A 19,635-nucleotide genomic window follows, 5' to 3' on the forward strand; every position below is an offset into this window, starting at 1 on the left:
TCATGTGATTTTAATATTTTGTATCAAAATATGTGTAAGCACCATGTCATTTAATGACTGACAAGGAAACGTGCTCCCAAAATTTAAATGGTGTGTCAGAGCACCCACAGCCTGTTTGCCTGCTTGATGATTCACATGTAGTAATAACAGGATTCACATATAAAGACAACAATAGAAAAAAAATTATTTGTCTTAAAATTTTCTAACCTGGTTTCCTGGGTAGGAGAACACAGTGTGGTTTGTGTTGATGTTGATTTTTCATTAAATAGCTTGGAGAAGCTTTGGGGTGTTCACCAGCCAGACATTTGGGCAGACCCAAACTTTTCCTGCATCTCTGGGGCTTTGCCATCAGTGCAGCACTTGTGCAAGTCCCCTCGATGTCAGCAGGAGCTGAGTGCCTGGTTAAAGTTAAAGTTAAAGTCAAGCACTTGCTGAAGGGTTTTGCTGCAGGAGATGAATGCAGGGAGCTGGGAGTTGTCCTCTCTGTGTTAGCCTGCAAAAATGAGTGCCTCAAACCAAACAGTTACATTTGAGAAGTGTTGTAGCATTGATTTTCACGAAGACACCACAAAGAAATCTGTGAGAAAGCAGCAGGGAGCTGCTCAAACCATCGTGGTCCTCCTCTGAAAATGAATAACAGTGAGGGATGCTGACTGGGAGGGAGGGAGGAAGAAATGACTGGGAAGTGTTATTAAATAGGTGCACCAGCTCCATTGCTCTTTCCTTAGATCAAAACTGAGCTTTTAGGGAAGTTCCTGCCTTTGTTCCATCTGTTCTCTCCATTTGTCTGAGAGGACAGTGAGTGTTGGAGGCAGGAGCTGGTTTCCTCTCAGAGTGTTTACAGTGCAATGATGCCCTCGTGTGATGCTGCACTGCCAGGAGTGATGGTGTGAGCCAATGCACCTTCTGAAAAGCAGAAATGTTAGAGCCTGTGCTCTTCAGTGACTCAAATCAGCAAATGCTGCCTCTGCTTTGCTTCTGCTGAATGACTTGAAGGAGTTGCAAAAGCTGCTTCCCTCTGACTTAGTGGTGCTGGCTTTCAGAGCTCATCCAAGATGAAAAATCACAATCATTTTGAGCAACAGGTTCATGAGAGACACCTCCTTATGTTACAGAACTCCTGAGAAACAAAGTCATTAATATTTGATTCTCATATCATATGCTATTGGAACTGCAGAACAGTAAGGAACTGCTGACAAGTCAATCAGATTTGTCTTCTGAAGAATTTCACAAAAGCTGGAGCTTTTTGTAATATTGTCTTTCAGTAGATGGGCTGAGCAGGGCTGTATTTTGAATTCAGTCAGCCAAAACTCTTGTCACTTTGTGGCAGTTTTCTCCAAAGACCTTTTTCTTGCTCTATTTTCTTTAAAACATTTAATTTATTCTTTTTTTCAGGCAGCAAAATACTTTACCCACACTGCTACAGCCCTTCCTTGTGCAGTTTGCCACTCTCCTCTTTTGAAGCACCCTTCAGGTCATATCAGAACAATAAGAAAGTTGGGTTGTTCATGGGATTTTCAACCACAATTTTTTGTTTAAATTTTTATGTGGTGTCTTTACTGGGCACTTGACTGAGCCCAGTAGAGATGAGTGGGATCCAGACTCTGGCTCCCACTCATGGTATTTCTGTCTCTGCATTGTGGTGTCACCCTGTAATGCCAGGATGTGTGACTGGATGAAAAGAGAGGGCCTTTGATGGGATCTTTGTTTCTGAGTGCCAGGTACAAAGGTCTGTGGGTCCAAGGCTGGATTTCCAAAGTTCTGCTGTGCAAGAAGGAAACAGTCATGTTAAAGCAGACAGGGAGTCATGCATTCAATAGGAAGAATATGTTGTATTAGTTGAATTATATGCATAGAAAAAGTAGGAAGTTTTTGAGCACAGAGACCTTTTTTCAGGTTTTTTTTTTTTTTTTTTTTTTGTCCCTAAACAGCATGGCTGTAACATCACTAAACATCATTTTACAGCAGGGGTGAAATTTGTTTCGTATCATTCAGCTGGAGAAAATGAGAGTGATGTTTCCTGCAAAATCTTACAGCCCTGGGCTGCTTTTAAAGAGTGTAAACAGAAATATCAGATCTTGTTTTCCTGAATCCATTGCATTTTTAGCTGGGTTTTGAAAAGCAGCAGGTGGAAGCATCAGTTCCCTGGTGGTGTGGCAGGACCAGGGTGGTTATGGGAGAAGGGGGTGCTGGTGTCCCTGTGGCAGAGGTTGGTTCCCTCCTCAGCAGCAAGCCCTGAGATGAGCTCTGATGTCCAAGGCTGTCACTCCTGTGCCTGCTCAGTGCACCCAGCAGGTTCCCAGGGCTGCTGCCAGTGCCCACCAGTGTCTGCCACAAAGGGCTCAGCACCTCCACCTTCTCTGGTGCTAAAAGCACTGTAAGGCTTTCAGAGAGCCAAAACAGAGTGGTGTCATGTACCTGCTCCATCTTCACATCCTCACTTTAAAATTTCACACCTGACAAATGATGCTGCAGAGTTTTCAGCAAATGCAGTGTGTGGTTCTTAGAAGGGCTTTTATCATTTTAAAGCCATGATGTTTCTCTCTGGCTTTCTCCTCTTTTCTTTCACTTTCACAAAGCAGATGCTTTATGTTTATGGGTTCAGTTTCTGTGTTTCAGCTGATGAAAATGTATTTTGTTTCTTTCTGAGTGCAGGAGTTGCCTGCCAGTGTGCCAGTGCCACTAATCACCTCACTAATGGCACAGCCAAGCACTTCCAGAGCTCCTCTCTTTGCAGGTACATTTTCCACACCAACAGATGGGCCAGACTAATACAACTTGGAGCAAACTGTGAGTGCTCAAACCTACCCCAGGTGCTAAGCTTACCCAGGGGATCACCAGGCAGCTGGGCTGTAAATGCTTTGGTTCTTTTCAGGGTTGTAAAAAGGAAAGGGGAGCTGGAGACTGAATAATTTCTCCTTCAAGCTTCACTGAATTTCCTCTTCTGGACCTACTTGAGAGCCAAGTTTTGCTCTCCCAGTACCTGATGCCACTTTTAATTTTGCTTAGGGAAACACTGAAAACAGCAGTCACCCTGATGCTAACCTTTGTACAGACAGGGCCCATTCTGTGGCTAAAAATGGCTGGAAATGATGAAAGCTGTACACACTGAAATGGTCTCTGTGTGTAAATGGTTTAAATTGCTGCCTTTAAAGATCAAAGACTTAAAGAACAATTTACTTCATTTTTGGTGTAGATATCATCCGTTGCAGACATAAAATACTGGTTTGTCCTAATATGTGTCTTGTTCAGATTGCTGGGAGTAGTAACCATTTCACAGATGACACTTCAGTGAGGGGACAATTATATTTAATGGCATGTTCCCTTCCACTGGGGATGATCCACACAGCAGAAGGAGTGAGGTGCTGCACAGTGTGCTGAGGTAGGGAGTAGCACAAAGGGGGTCACCCTGCTCAGCCAGCATCTTCTTGCTGCTGCTAAATTGGGAAACAAGTGCAGGTGGCTAAAAAGAGATGCATTTGTTGACTTTGAGGAGCCCCAGATCTGCCATATGCACCCCAATAATCAGGGATATCTGGAGGACCCTCACTCTAAATCAACACAGAAAGCCCTACCTAAATATGTGTGAGCAAATGGTCAGTATTTTAAAACTCTGATGTTGTTTTGTTAAAAGCAAAACAAAAACCCCACTCCAGGGTCTTTTAATTGCTTTGTATTTTTTCAGCTTCTGATTCTCCTGTGTCTTCCACAGAAGGCAATTTTATTACCTGCCCTTTACATGGACACTGAAGTGTGGGGTGTCTTATTCCAGAGCTCTGATTTGACAGAAGCAAGGATTCCAGGCAGCTCCTGTTCTCAGGCTTTCAAAAATGCCCTACCCACAAGGTTATGCTGCCTTTTACACAGGTGTATTATGCATAGTTAATACCCATGAAATCAGTACCTGAATTTTCCACTGTCTCTTTATCATGCTGAGACATGTTTTTTTCAGCTTCTTGCTTTAGAAAACACACTTTATTTTGGCTTCTTTCATAGTTTCTATTAGAAGTAGTCATGGTTTGATATTAATGTTTGCAGTGCTTTTGACACAGTCTAAAGCATGAATATCTGAAACCAGCTCTGCTTTGTACATTTTGTCAGCAGTTTAATGTCATTTCTCTTGCTGAGCAAGTGAATTTGTTCAGAATACAAAACGACTGTAATTTAGGGAAAAAAACCCAACTCCTGTGCAGCAACTTGCAGATGTGAAATATCAGAGAAGTGAAACAAGGCAGGATTGGGCGGGGTTCCATTCATTGATTAATACATTTTTTGCTAACTTAGCCTGCTTTTGCTAAGCTCAACACTTTAAACAAAATTGTTCAAAACAAATCACATTTATCAAATACTTCTTGATTATTGTTACTTTGGTTGTTGAGTTGTTTGAGGTTTTTTTTTTTTCCTGGTCAGACACAGAATGTCCTTCAATGATTAAATGCCATATCTGAATAACAAATTAACCATGTTATCTACATAGTGAACTCAGAATTCATCAAAACAAACGATGAGGACTGTTACTTGTCATCTGAAATTGTGTAATCACAGCTCTGCTGCGTTGTGTTTTGATTAAGTGGAAGATGATTACACAGATCTGTCTCACAGAAATGCAAGAGCACCCAGGGCAGATTTAATTCCATTCCTGGATAATAAAGGTTTTTGAGCACAGTTTTAACTTCTCACTCAGGCCAGGGAAAATGCTTAAAACTGTGCATGTGTTTAAGTCTGTGCACCCATCTGTTTCTTAATTTTTCTTTTCCAAATGAAGAAATGGATGATGGAGCAGAATATGGACAGGAGGGAATGTGCAGGTTTTGTTACCATAGTATAAAGCACAGACTTCAGCTATTTAGCCAAGACTGAGTGTCTCAGGGCCACAAATTGGTTTCTTCAGGTTGTAGTATCCTGAGCTGGAGTGAAGAATCAGGGCTGGCATTTTCCAGCTTGGTGTAGATAACAGGGGCTGCTGTTCTGAATTAGCCTTTGAAGCAGTCAGAGGTTAGAATTGGAGCAGTTTTCTGTCCAGAACGAGGTCACTCAGGGGTCCCTACTTCTTTACAGTCATTATGACATCGAGGACTTTTTCTTCAAACCCTGGAAGTATCAGCTGAGAAACTGAGAAATGAAGTTCAGGTCTATTATCTGTACTATTATCCTGAAAGCACATGATCACCCTCTACAATGCTTCTCCCTAAGATAAAAAATAGTGTAGAAATTTCATTTTAAAGTTCATTTTTTAAGGTAAGTTTAGAAACATGAAGCCCCTCGCTACACAGCTGAGCACAGAATCCAAACTACTCCAAGAGGTCCATAAGGCAAATTGCAGAAATAAGCCAGTAGTTTGTTATCAGTTGGCTTTTTTTTTTTTTTTTAATATGCTGTAATCATGGAGCATTCCCAGGTCCAGTTGTGATAAGTAATCAGGTGGCAGGGGAGGATGACAAAAGCTGTTCTTCTGGCCAGCTCCTGCCTTTAGGCTGGTATAGATTCAGAGTAACTTCAGCACAGTCAGTGAGTCAATGCAAATTGACAGCAGCCAAACTGAAAGTGCAGTTTAGTCTTAGTGCCAGAGGAATAAAGAGAAGGAAGCAGAGGATCTAGACTGTATGTCAATGATGTATTGTGGGGCACACCTCCTAGAGAGCATCCAAAGGATGCTGCACTGAGGCAGCTTTAAATGTAGAGCAGTGTTAATGATTGAGGTATGGGCATTTTCTCAGGCAAGGAAGCTTTTTACCCTCTGTGGCTTTTGATGTTCCCTGGGAAATATTCCTTATGATTTTGTGAAAAGAGACAAATTGTTACAGTGCATCAGACTAGGTACATAATGGAAAATTTTACTTGCACAAAAGGCTCATATAATTCCCTTATGGCCGGGGTACTTGTGAGTTATTGGGCTTTCAGATGTGAGAAATAACCCTCATAAGTCATTGCTGCTATTGTGACCCATCCTCTTTTCCTTTGCACACAGTTTTTCTTCCTTACCCTTCTTTCTAGCTGAAGCATATTACAATTATTTGATTAGATCTGTTACATGCTGCTCTGTGGAGCAAAATGATGAGACTGTTCTCCCAAGTGAAGTTCTGTTTTCAAGAATGCCAATTTCATCCTGAGCTTACGTGTGCTATTCCCTTTTTAAATGAAACCCAAAAACCATCTCTTCCCAGAATTTTGGTAGCCAATGTGTGAACTCCAGAAAGTTCTTGCAAGATGAACTCTCATTTTTCCATCTGTGGTGGTTTTCAGGCACTTTCAGGCTTGAGCTGAACCAGGAAGGTGGGAGGCTGTTTCTGTGCCTTTTCCAGCCTTGCTGTTCTGGGGAGCCAAGGCTGTGCCTTTGGCAAGTTCACCCAGAGTTAACCTGGCAGTGGGACAGAGGCAGGAGCTCTCCTTGCCCCCTCACTGGACTTTGGTGCCTTTTGGCTCTCCCTCCATACCTGCAGCAGAGCACTTCAGGGGGTTGTGCCTGTTTTGACAACAATTAGCAATTCTTCACTGATGAACTGTTGGTGCAGCTTTGCCAAATCTGGCTGGGCAGTCAGATTGCACCACTTGGTTTGGGGGGTCTCTGCTGTCCTGAGTGTCAGCACACACCCAAGGCTGCTACACACAGACATGGAGCTTTTCTCCCTCAGGCATCTTTGGCTTGATTTCATTAGCAAGAGGCACTACTTAGGAATATGCCACTTTCTTCATAAAGTTTATTAGGTATTAAATTGTTTTATTGGGTATAAAATTGGTTTAGAACATTACATCCCAGGCTACTGTAGCTATAAAGATTTCAGTGGCAATTCATGAGATTCATGGAAAATTAGAGACAGCAAGACTTCCTAGGTAAATCAAAAAAAGGAAAACCCACCCACACTGTATGTACTGCCTGAGGAGATGACTGCTAATGAGATAAGTGTGATGTACAGACCTGTTATAAAAAATTACATAAGTTGGAAAGATAGCAGGTTCTTCAGTAGATCTTCTCAGGGGTGTTTTCAGGAGCACATTTACTTGTTCAATTTGGAGTTAAAAGGAGCTTTTAAACTCCAGAGGAGCACTGCAGTGAGAAGGAGAGACAGCCTAAGCAGGTTGAGGTATTGGCTGTGAATTGTTAACAAGCCAAAAACCTACAAGGCACTTAACCAGGCATTTAATTTTAACTGTGTGAGTGGTCCTGCTCTAGTCAATGGAATAACACAGAGCTGTGCAGTTAGGCAAGCAGTCAAGTGCTTGGCTGGATCTGGAGCTACAGGCAATTGCAAATTGCTTTCCTGCCCTCAGTAAGGCCATGCTGCAGCAGCAGCCAAGCATCGTTTCCTAAATGATCTCAAAGGATAGAAAAAGTTTCTCTCTGCACGTTTTCCTTATGTAGGCAGGCAAAGGGCAATCCAAGGGTTAAAAATGCAGAGCAGTTTGGAGGGAAGGTCCAGGCTGAGATAATCCACGAGGGGATACAGGGGAAGTCCTGCCATCTGCCTTGGTGTGCCCTGCAGGGACACTCAGAGTCCCTGGGCAGTCGCCCTGGCAGGCTGGAGGTGCCTTTGCCCTGCTGCTCACAGAGGTGGCTTTGGGAGCATCTCACTGCTCCTGCCCCTGCCCAGAAACTCTGCTGCCAGCTTTTCTTACTGCTCTTTTAACCTGCCATCATGTCATGGCTGTCCCAAAGGCCAGCTTCAAAATCAAGTTCCCCCTTTCTACTGGAGAGAGACATTTACAGAACATTTGCCTGGGAGCTGTTGTCACACAGCAAGCTCAGTCCTGGCCAGGGTTCCTCCTGTTTAGTTGCAACTGTTATTTGCTGCCTGCTCTTGAGTTTATGAATGTAAAACCATGTTTATTAATATAAAACCATGACTGTACCACTCCCAGGTGCAGGAAGTGTGTTCTGCTTGATAACTTTTGGTTTCCTGCACATCCTTAGCCATGACAAGCAGAGAAAGAGGTTGTTCTTTTCTATCTTGGATTACCAGAAATTGATGCACTGTGTATTCATTATTTTTTTGTTGTTGTTAATCTCCACCTGCATCTCTTGCCCTGTAACTAGTAATTGTAGTCTGAGAAATTTGAGGAAAGAAATATTTTTGAAGAAATGCTAATTCTACATCAGAGGATCATTAGGCTGACTTTAGCCCAGGCTAGGAAGCTAGCCTGATTATTTTTTATTACAGAAAAGTTTTGTATCTTTTATAAACATTGGAAAAGTAAAATTTGCCAATTGGTGGCCTTCATTTTGGGCTGTGGTGTTTTCTTCCTCCCTGATACTCTGTGAATTTGATGTACAAAGTAAAATTCCCCAATTTCTTGTAGAGAGCCCCATCATTTCTGTTTGGTTTTTAGTAGGTTTTAGAAGATGCCTACTCTGACTGCAAAAACCCTCAAAGTAGTAGAGAATTTGCCACAGTGGGTCAGCAAGCTGTTCAGTTTATAATTATCTTTGTTGTTTAAAAAGCTCCAATTTATTCTGAAGTCAGAATTTCTCTAGCATGATCTACCAATTATTAGATTTCATTATGTCTTCTTCTGCTACATTAAAGAGCTGCAAGCAGGAATTTCTTCCCATGCAGCTGCTTATTAAACTGTCTCTTGGCCGTCTCTCAGAAAATAGATTGGGCTTTTTACATCTCACTCTGTTGCACATTTTTGAGGTTAAAAAACACTCCTGCTATTTAGGAGGAACACTAGTGAAATACACTTTATTTGTCAGAGGAAGGAAAGAACTTTTCTTGTCTGTTTGAGCAAGTTTGAGCACTTTGACAAGTGCAGACATGGGACAGGTTTATCTGCAGAGCTTTCTGGTGCTGCCTGGCTGCCCCTTTGGATGCTCCAGGAGCAGCTCTGGGGACCCTGGAAATTCATGGAAAGGCTGAGAATTCACTGGGGCCCTGGCCTGGCTCACCTGGGGCTGCCAGTGCTGCTCAGCTCCTGTCAGAGCACCAAGGGGGATTTCCCTTCAAAACAAGGAGGCTGAGAAAGACTGGGTTGAACACTAATTTTGAAATACTGAGCAGAACTGATGTTTTCTAGCCAGAAATCCTGCAGAGATCTGCTAATGAGTAACAGCTCTCTGCCTGTTCCAGAGGCTCACCACAGCTGGCTGTGTTAGGATCATTTTTTGGCTAAAGATTTTCAAAAATTGGGAAACCTGAGCTCATTTTTTCTGGCTCTGCTGTAGGTTCAGATTTGACTTTGAATAAGACATTATATTTTTGTATATTCTTTTTTTTTTTTCCTATGGCAGATGGGAGGAAATATTTATTTCAGTCCATGTCCATCTTTCAGAGCCTGAAATGCTCCTGGTATTTCAAAATGCATCTGGATGTAATAGAGGCTTCCATAACTGCTGCCACATTAACAGCCACAGTACTCCTCTTTTAAAAAACTGAAATTTACCCTTTAACATGTCCATGCCAACAGAAATTAGAGTTGGGCATTTTGTTTCCAGCAAAGCTACCAGAATTATTATCTCCTCTTCATCTTCATTCTGAAACTGAGATTACCATTTGTTTAAACCTCATCTGCTTGCTTATCCTTCCCAAAAATGTCAAAATTATGCAATATTTGTTTAGACTAGACTGTGTTGTCTTGAATTATAATTTACCCAGCTTCTGGAGCATTTGCACAGCCAGCTCAAGCAGCAGGGATGGGGGAATATGGAAGGCAGGAGGAATGACCCAGGACTGGCACAAACACCTCTGGGATCAGGTCTTTACTTGGCCCAGCCAAGATCAACCACCCAACCTCCAATTTGGTCTGAGCAATGGGACACAGGGCACAAAGAAAGGGCACAAAGAAAGGGCACAAAGAAAGGACACAAAGAAAGGACACAAAGAAAGGACACAAAGCAAGGACACAAAGCCCTTTCTGCTGCTGTGCCTCAGGGTACTTGAATTATTCCTGTAAACACAGCATCCTTAATGTAAAAATGGAATTGCTCAGCCCAGTTCAGTCCAGAGCAGGAGCTGTAACTGAGCTGGGTGGCAGCAGGTGACAGAAGCAGGGGAGGTGGGGAAGGAAATAGTTGTTGCCATCAGCTGACAGAGCAGTTGATAAGGCTGGAATCCCTCTGAAAACACAAGTGGTAGAAGCAGCAGAGCATGTAAACATTGACACAGGGCAACAAGGCAGGATTTTGATGGAGTGGACACTGTAGTTAGAGCTAGTGAAGAAATCCCCAGGGGCCCTGACTGTGGTTATTGCTTTTGTCTTATTTTATCTCTGCTGCTTGTGACAGCCTGACTCTGAGAAGATGAAAAGAGATTATTTAGAGACAAGAGGACAGACAAGTGGCTTGTATTCCATGTTACTCACAGCAAACGTGCTCCAGGGCAAAATTAAATGAACTGCAAGTCCAGAAAAGTACCTTCATAAAAATGATGTAAAGCTATATTTTTTTTCAGATTTTCTTATAGATGATAGACAAAGCAGTGCAGCCCTGTAATTGTTCTGTTGGTTTGGTTATTTTTTATCATCCATCCCATTTTACCAGAAAACCTTTTTTTTTTTTTTTTTCTTTTCCTGACAGAATGGTATTTAGGTTGAATAAGAAAGACACTTGATAATTTCTTTGGCAGCTTAGAATGTTTACAACAAAGGCTCCACAAATAAATAGCTGGATGGAACCTGGAGCTCAGTAAATGAAGAGGACTTGTGACCCAGCAGGGATAAAACACATCAGCCATGTGATGAAAGAATTACTTAACCCTGTGGCACTCTCTCTTTCAGTTCTTGGAAATTCAGACTTTAATGAAGCCAAGTAGCATTTAATGATTACTGCCATTCTACAGGAACAAAAAATTACTGGAGTAACAGAGGATTGTTTTTAAGTTATTTATTTTAGCCAAGCTGAAGTGCATATTCTTAAGTAAAAGTGCAGGCACTGTCTGGGAACATGAAATGCTGTGGGTCACCATGTAAGCTCTGTATTTATTCCAGTGCAGGATTTTCCTGGTCCCATCTGACATGCTTTTAGGGTAAGTTTTGTGCTGATACAAGTGAAGAATGGTGATGAATGACTTAATTAGGGAAGCTGAGAGAAGCCAGAAGGTAAATGTTAATGCCTTCTTTGTAATGAACTAATGATCTTTTTGTCTATAATGGGACATTAATTTGCCAAATAATGTATCTGAGAAAGAATATAGATTTGGCAAGGAAGTATATCTAAGTGCATGTGTTGAGAAAGGAGAAGCCATTCTATTACATCCTCAAAAAGGTGATTTTCAGATATTGTTGAAACAAAATGTTTTGCTGGACCTGAAATGAACTTTCATTCCATACTTTGAGTTGTCAAACACCTTGAAATGTCGAGCACCATTTTGGTTCACTTTGAAACCCTGTCTGTATCTCTATATATTTAACTTCTAGAAATCTCTTGCAAACAAAGAGCATCCCTTATTTGCTCAGCACTTTTATAATATGGGACACTACCTTCCCAATAAGCTGAAGCTAATATTTGCAGAGTTCAATTGTGAGGACACTTCTGACTCTTGGGAAAAATACTGCCAAATGTGTGTGTGTGCTTTCACATGCTTATGTTGGATGGAATGTGGCCTAGGTAACTTAAAGAATAAAAACATGCCTAGCAAAGTCTTTTATATGTCACCATTGATAAACTTCTCATGGTTTCATTATACAGACCAGGAAGAAAATCCACCAAACAAAACAAATTGTCAGCTAAAGCAAACCCTAATCTAAATCTTTGTAAATGGGAGTAACTGATCTTGAAGAAATGAAGTTAAAAGAACCAGTAAAAAGCTGTGGCTGGTGATACAGCTCACTTCAAATTTCCCTGGAGAGGCAACAAATCTACAAACCTGACAGCCTACTTTGCAGGCCTGGAATTTGGAGATTCTTTAGGGAGCTGTCCATCAAAATCACAAACAGCCTTTTTCCTTTGTGTTTTACCTAAATTGCATCCCCTTAGCAGCTCTTTAGGTGGTGTACAAAATAGCTTCATTTGTCACTCATTTCACAGCCTATGATTAATGTTAATATCTGTCCATTAATAGCAGCAATAAAGCATTTAAGCAGAGTGAATCACTAGGATATAATGGCACTTTCTTCTCAAAAAGTTCCTTTTCTGTGCCTTTTTGCCTTTTCTCTGAGGTATCCAAAAACCATTCCAGACATCTGCTGTCTGATAGTCAGGAAAGTAAAGTCAAAGCATGTTGTAACAGACTCACCAGAGAGGGGTTTTTGCATTTTCTCATGTTCTTTTTGCAGCTCAGGTAGCTGCCAAGGCTGTTGGGGCCTGGGTGAGAGTACAGTGTAGGCAGAGGCATTTTCAAGTTTCAGACAAGTTTCAAATATCCTATTCCAGGCATTGCCCCTCCCCTGGCACTCTCCCATAGCCCTGGGAGGAGAATATTAATCATGGGTTTGTCATCCCAAGTAAATAAGCATTCCCAGTGAAAGCCATGCTCACACACATCTGCATCTAATGTTTATTAAGGATTTGGCACTTAGTGTGTAAAGCAGGGCAGCAGCTGAATGCAGTAATCATGTGCTGCTTTAGTGAGCAGGTGATGAACAGTTCTAGCTGAACTTGTCCATTATAAGCAGGTGATGATTTTTAAGTATAAATTGCATGTTTAGTTTGCTGATCTAATTCAGAATGGGAGTGTGGGAAGGGCTGCCTGGAATTACTGTAATGATTTTTTTAGTACTTCCATGCTAGCTGATATTTTTCTTACTGCCCACCTCAGATATTTTACTGATTTCCCTCCTAGAGATCAGTTTTCAGTGTAGATTCTAGCTCCAGTTTTGAGTTCTGCTGTTCAGGGCACAGAATGCTGCTTTAGTGTGGTGTCACTAGCCTGGCTGGGCTCTGTGCAGGTGAGGGATGAGTTCACACAATTCCTCACAGCAGGATTATCTCTGCTGCACACCTAAAGCACCAAGACTAAGCAAGATTTATGGAACTATTAAGGATGAGCTATCAGGTAGATCTCCTGGATGATAATATTCATGGTTGTGTTCATACAACTGCTCCTTCAAGAAGGTCACAGAGGAGGAACAAGGTGGAATTCATGCTTTGAAAAACAGGAGTGCCCCTTCATCCTCAGCAGTCTGCAGGTGAGTTCAAAGAGCACTGACAAGAGATGGAAACTGCCCCAGCTCCCTGAGTGCCACACATCCAGCCTGAGGACAGTGGGTTCTGCCATTTTTCTGCCATTTTTCCCAGTTTTACCTTGCTTTCTTTCCTTTTCTTTTTTGTGTCAGCACTGCCCTGGAGATCATTATGGAGCAGGGCTGTGGAGAACTCCCAGCTCTCACCTTGTGAGTGAACATCTCTGCTGGTGCCAAGGCCTGAACAAATCAAACCTTTTGTGCTTCAGCCACCAAGCAGCCAAGTGACAAATGTGCCTCATCTGTGGTGGCTTCATAATGTGGCCTCTGAGCTCTGTCACCACCCATGGCACTGCTTTGTGCCCCAACACCAAGTTCTTGGGACTTCTTGTAACCGTGCTCAAAGCTGAATTTAAGCTGAGACATCAGATGTTTTCATGGTCTAAAACATTAGTAATTAATCTGAATTTGTAGTGTTCCTGCCTTGGAAGAAGCTTTTACTTTAATAGCCTTTTTTTTCCTTTTTTTTTCCTTTTTTTTTCTTTTCTTTTTTTTTAAATGTTATTTTAAGTAGATCAGCATGCTGAAATTTGCATCCTAAAAGATTGTTTTGGAAAAAAGCAGGGTCTAATGAGCATATAGTAAATCCCTTGGCTCTGCAGCAAAGCCACAATAAGCATAATAGCTCTCACTGAATGAATCCCTTGCAGCCTAAAAGCTTTTTTCTTTAAAATGAAATAGCAACCCTGCAGGATTTAGTGTAGACAATATGCAAAGATCATTTAAGGGTCTGCTGTGGAAAGGGAAAACAAATGAGGATGACTCCACTTAGGGTCCTTTGAAAAGACCCTTTGTGATCACTTCATTAGTCAGTCTGTTTCAATATTTTCTCATTCGAGAATGACTTTATTCTAATTGAAGCATCAATAAATTCCACTCTTTATTCTTCCTCCCTGTGGTCTCAGCTAAAATGTCAGGAAGCATTTTATCATTTTTCAGCCTTCTTACTGAAGGCTGAGCACACTGTAAGTATTATTTCATCATTAGCAAAAGGCTGGAAGTGTGAACTGCTGGTATTGCACAGGAAAGTTGAGAACTCACTTTGGTGGAAAAAAGAAAAAGTTTAACTTTTATTTCTTATTTTCCCTCTGGCTTAGCTGAGGTGACAATTGAAGGGAGGCTTAGTTTAGGTGGCAATTGAAGGGAGATGCTGTTCCAAGTTAATTTTGTGCTTTTCAAGAGATTTCTGTGGTCATGTGAACACCTCTATGTCAAGCAAGGCATCCCTACTCTGACCTAAGGTGTTCTTGCTGATCTTCCCCTGGCATCTGCCAGAGCTTAAACGTGGTTTGGAGATTGCAGCATGCTCAGTTTATCTAATCTTGGGCATTTTCTGTGGGCTGGACTGTGGCAGTGAGTGTCCTGTTCTGTGTCCCAGCTGCTGAGCTGACCAGTCAGCATTGCCTGGTGCTTTGGTGCAGGTTAACAAAGCTCTGTCTGGCAAAAAGGGGTATTTCCTAAGAACTTCAATGTTGCAGGAGCTCAGCTGGAGATTTTCTCATGTAAGCTTAGTGTACATAAGACTTTATCCCTTGCTGGGGTTTGAACTTAGAGGGAGATTTTCTCTATGGTCTTTTGGGATAAGTGAGGAGTGAAAACCTAAAGCAATCACATGAAGGAGATGTGAGGAACAAGAATAACAGGCTGGTCTTTAATGCTGTTTCATATATCCCATATAGATTGTATTTTTCCAAGGCCAATTTGTTGAATTTTAACAGTTATAGTACAAACAGGATCTGTGCTGGCATATTTACAGAAATGACTGACAGTGATGCTATTGATTTGGGAAAAAAGTTGAGTAAATTTGTAAGAAAGCAGAAAATTATTCTCATCAAATGCATTCTGAAGGAATGCATTATGAGAAGCATCTGCCTGGGACAATTAGCAAACCACATTAGAGATACCAAATTTCATTTACTTTATAGAGGAAAAATGATTTGTGCTTGCAAAACACAACATGTATGGATGGTGCTAGACCAGAAGAAATCTGCAGCCTCTTTTAGACTTGAGGAGAATTCAGAGAAAATGGAGTTATTATCTCTAGCCTATGAAGTTTGAGGGTTTGCCTCAAAGCAGTCTCTTTCCTACGCCTGTCATTTACGTGGTAGGAGCTGTTAACATCTCCTGGAGCATTTTGAGGTGCCAGCATTCATTAATCTGCTAAGAAAAACAAGCCTTGGAAAATGAGAACCTTGCTCTTTGGCTGTCCTTTCTCCCTTCTCCCATTCCTCAGTGCTTACTCACCTGCCAGGCCCTGAGCAGTGATGTCAGGGAGATTGGATCAGGGGGAGCTTGTCCAGCATCACTGACTGAACTTCCCTAGCAGGAAACAAGAACTCCTGAACCACCACCACCTTTTGGAGCTTGGCACATTTTACTCTTTGCCATTTGAAGTCCATGAGCACAGCTCAGTGTGGCACAGGACATCCTGCCTGTGCAGGGTCAGGCTGCTCTTCTTGCCTTGGAGGGGTTTTCAATTTCCATCCCCCACCAGCAAGGCATTTCAGAGAGTCTGGAATTTTCCTTGCAGAGGAGAGATTTGCTTCTTCCCCAGACATGCTCTTTTCAAAGGTGCATTACTCTTTGTAAAAGTTGTGCAAAATATGGGTTTATGGAGATGGGATTAGTGCTCAAAGCATATGGGGCATTTTTAATATGATTTTAAATCCTATCTCCTCCCTTGCATAGCAGCCAGTCTATTAATTTATCAGCCCTAGTTCTTTACACACAAAGTTTATCTTTACAGCAAGATAGGAGTTGCTGAGTGGGAGTTTCTCTAGAACATGTTTCAATTTCTTCTTGCTTATCTGTTTGCCTCTGTAAGAGGGTTAACAGAAGGGTTTTATCTTCTCTCTGTTGTCACATCTGAGATCTTAACTGGCTTGAGGTTCTGTGTAACCTCTAAGAAACATGTGAAGGACAGCCTCTAAATTTGCTACTGAAAAGCCACCAGACAGACATAAAACATGCATGTGTTGAGTGTCTCATTGCAAGAATGTTATTGTTCCACTGCCTTTTTTTTTTTTTCTGAAAGCAAATAATCTGTAAATACCAGAAAACCCCAAGGGATCAAAGCTGAGAGCTCAAACTCCAAAAAATTATAACAAATTTTAAAGGCTAATGGAGTAACTATGAAAAAATTCTTTTACTTTTCTATAAAGAAAAGGTATCATTCTGAGTCTGCCATGAAATTCTCTTTAAATGACTCTGCAGGAGAATCTTGCAGCACACCCTTGAACTCTGTTGTAATAGTTGTGGGGAAAGCAGCAAGCTTCCAAGTATTCCTCATTGGGACAACTGAAATACTGATAAAAAAATAATCATAAAGCAGTAATAGAGCCAGACATATCCTAAAGACTTGTATGGCTGCACTTCTCTATCTCTTCATATCTCTTCTTCTCTCTTCAAATTAAATTCTTGTTGTTTGAGCCAGGAAAAAAACATGAGGAGAGCCCCAGGTGAAATTCAGCCCTCCAAAAATCATTAGTCCAAAAACACTGCTCTGTGTTTCCAGCCTTCCAGGGCAGCTAGAGTAAAGGATGGGTACTGACACATGCAGGGATAGAAGACCCCTAATAACAGAATTAGCTTTCATATTTGAGGTTTTGTCACACTCCCTCTACATCTGCTGTGAGCAGATTACTTGCAAACTGCTTTGAGCAGGAGTTGAGAGCAAAGAGGAGGGATTGTCACCAGGTCAATGTCAGGATCAGTCAACCAAGGACCCTTTTGGGTCCTGCAATTTGAAAGCATAGGTCAGAAGTTTATCCTGAAGCTTCTGACAAAACGAAGATCTGTGGATCTTGAGATGTGATTTCTTCCTTTGTTCAGGTCTCTTTTTGGCAGCTAAAATTCTCTCTGATGTAAGCTGGTAATCTCTCCCAGCATGGAGAGATTTTTGCTCTAGAAGTGCACCATGAACTAGCACAGGCTGTTTTGAGAAGTGGCAGTTGGGACTTTTTTAAACCATAATTATGGCTGCCTTTAAAGACAATGATAAAAATGCAGTTGATGAACAAAACGAGAGCATGTGATTAATTTTGCCATATGATGAGTTTGATTATGACAGCTCCCCAGTCTCTAACAGCTTCCTATGTGAAGTGAAAAACAGAGAGGGAGCACTTTATCTAGCACAGCTGATTAAATATGACTCTCTAGGCAGCTCTGAGAATACGTGCAGGAGAGAATATCCATAAGATTCCATTAGAAAACAAGAAAATGTCAGGCTATAAATTATGGGAAAGATCAGTTTTCAGTGAACTATGTCAATTGTCAATATCAGAGATGCAAGAACAGTAAGTGTGCAATATTCCTATTAATTTCTGGGTTTAGTGTTGGCACTAGAAGGGTTGGCACATCCCTTAAGGACTGGAGGATAAGTGCAGAGCTCCCATTCTTCAGATGGGAAAGGATTTTATTGTCACCTTTCAAATACACTTTGAAGAATCTCTTCTGATTTAGACCTTGTTGGTTCATGGCTGGCTGGAGAGAGAGACTGAAATGACAGCAGGTTTTTAAGTCTAATTTTTTTAAATCCTGATAAAGATGGTTTCAACCTTCAGCATGAAGTACTTGCGGGAAAATGTGTTTCCTTGGAAAATTTCTTCTTGTTTGGCAAGAATTAAAGCTTGGAACCTTATTAGCCTTTCTAAATAATGTACCCAACCTGCTTTCAGAGACCTTTGCTGATGCACAATTGAGGCCATGGTAGACAAGACACAGCCTCATCTCAGATTTTCTCTGATGCATAAAATGTGATGTCCAGCTGGCTACTGCATAAATAAACATTTTCCTGTAGGACAGCCACACCTCAGGTGTACAGGAATAGCTGATAATTGGTGTCAGTGAATCATTATAGTGCAAGCCACAAACATAATCACTCAGTTTGTAATTTACTCCTGATGGGGGTACTTGTTCTTCTCAATACTTAATATGTCTGTTTATAGAAAAGTTGATTGAGATAATTAGCAGTAAAAATGCTAAGGTAACACGGCTATGGTAACATTTAAATTGCCATCAATTTTGTTTATAGCAGCCTAAAGAGCAGTGCTGAAATTAGAAATTAGCTACAATTAGCAAATAAATTGAGTGTCTCTTGGAATTACTTGATCATGTCTTAAAATGTTGCACAGTGAGATGCTCACAGAGGCAAAGCTGAGTCCCTGGGCTGCTCAGCTGCACCAAGTCAAGGAGAGCACATCTTGCTTTGCTGCTGCTCCTGCCCTTCCATGGAGCCTGGGCTGCTGCCCCACTGTAGAGGTTTGATGGGTGCATGCTGTGAAGCCAAAAAAACCCAGAATTGCTCTCAGGGATTTGTCTCTGCATGGGGGAAAAGAAGGCAGAGTGGGATTTTCAGCGATGTGCAGCCTTGTGGGCAGCAGCTCAAAGACTGTAACCCTTCCACCAGCTCAGTAAATGAACCTTGAGACACACATTTACTGTTGGCAGCTCCATATGAGAGGAATAACTTGGGCTGGAAATGTGTTGTTATCCCAGAAGATACAGAAGGCAGTTTTCCCTGATTGCCTGAAATGTGTCTCTTTGGAGGGCCTTGGGCATCATTTTATGTTCACAGTTAGAAATAGTTTGCTTCCCCCAGTAAGGTACTTTAAGGATCCTGCTAGATAAATGTTTTACAGAGACATGTAATTATTTTCCTGGCATAATTTCATAGTTTGATGTGGAAAGAAATGTGTTGTCTGCTACTGTTAAAATGGGTCATTAAGTGCAGTTTTGAGAAGGAAAAGAGGACAGGAATCAACCAGTTTCAGGATCAGCTGCTGACTCACCTCTCTCTCACCTTCTTCATACAGTAAGAGTTTCCTCATCCTTTTACCCTTGGTTAGAAGCAGACAGGGAATGGTTTTCTGCCTTTCAACTCTGTGTCCAGAGAGGAGAAGGTGAACATCCCATCCTCCTTCAAGCACAAGTCTCTGGTATTCATCCAGATCTCACATGATGGCTCTCAGCTGCTGGGATCTTGCCCAGTTTGGGATGCACATGTTTGATTTTACTACAGGAACTCTTATCTTTAGTGTAAGTTTAAGTGATTATTGGGCTGGAAGGGAAGGAGAGAAGATCTTCACCCTGTACTTAGCCATGGGCTGGAAGGGTGTGGGGACACTGAGTCATGTCTGTGCTCCACTGAGCAGCACCTGATCCTCATGAAGTGAAACAGGAGACCTTGTCTGGCCTGGAAAGAAATTACCACAGCTGAGGAGCTGTGACATTTGTCTGGGATGTGGAGAAATGGTGGCACAATGATGTTCACCTGGTGATACACAGATATCTGACTCCTTGCCCCTGTGCTCTTCTTCCAGTTCTCTTTCTCTGGGATTGGAAATACCGTTTTTATCCAGGGAAACATCCCCTGCTGGTGTTAAAAGTTACATATTCCAATAAAAAAAAAAAAAATCCAAGTCATCTGGGGTAAATTTCAGCATCTTCTAAGGAAGAAAAATTTCCTTGAGTATTTCCTGGCTGTTTCCTTCCTTCTTTCCTCCTCTTCAGCACGTGTTGGAT

At 41.6% G+C, this 19,635-nt stretch overlaps 1 protein-coding gene across 1 annotated transcript in view; it reads left to right on the forward strand.

Annotated features, from left to right (window-relative positions):
• The window catches only part of GALNT9 (polypeptide N-acetylgalactosaminyltransferase 9), a 128,080-nt gene that overhangs the window by 89,168 nt on the left and 19,277 nt on the right, over positions 1-19,635 (forward strand). The window lies entirely within an intron of this gene.

This window comes from Haemorhous mexicanus, chromosome 19, assembly GCF_027477595.1.
Source record: "Haemorhous mexicanus isolate bHaeMex1 chromosome 19, bHaeMex1.pri, whole genome shotgun sequence".
Taxonomy (NCBI): Eukaryota; Metazoa; Chordata; class Aves; order Passeriformes; family Fringillidae; genus Haemorhous; species Haemorhous mexicanus.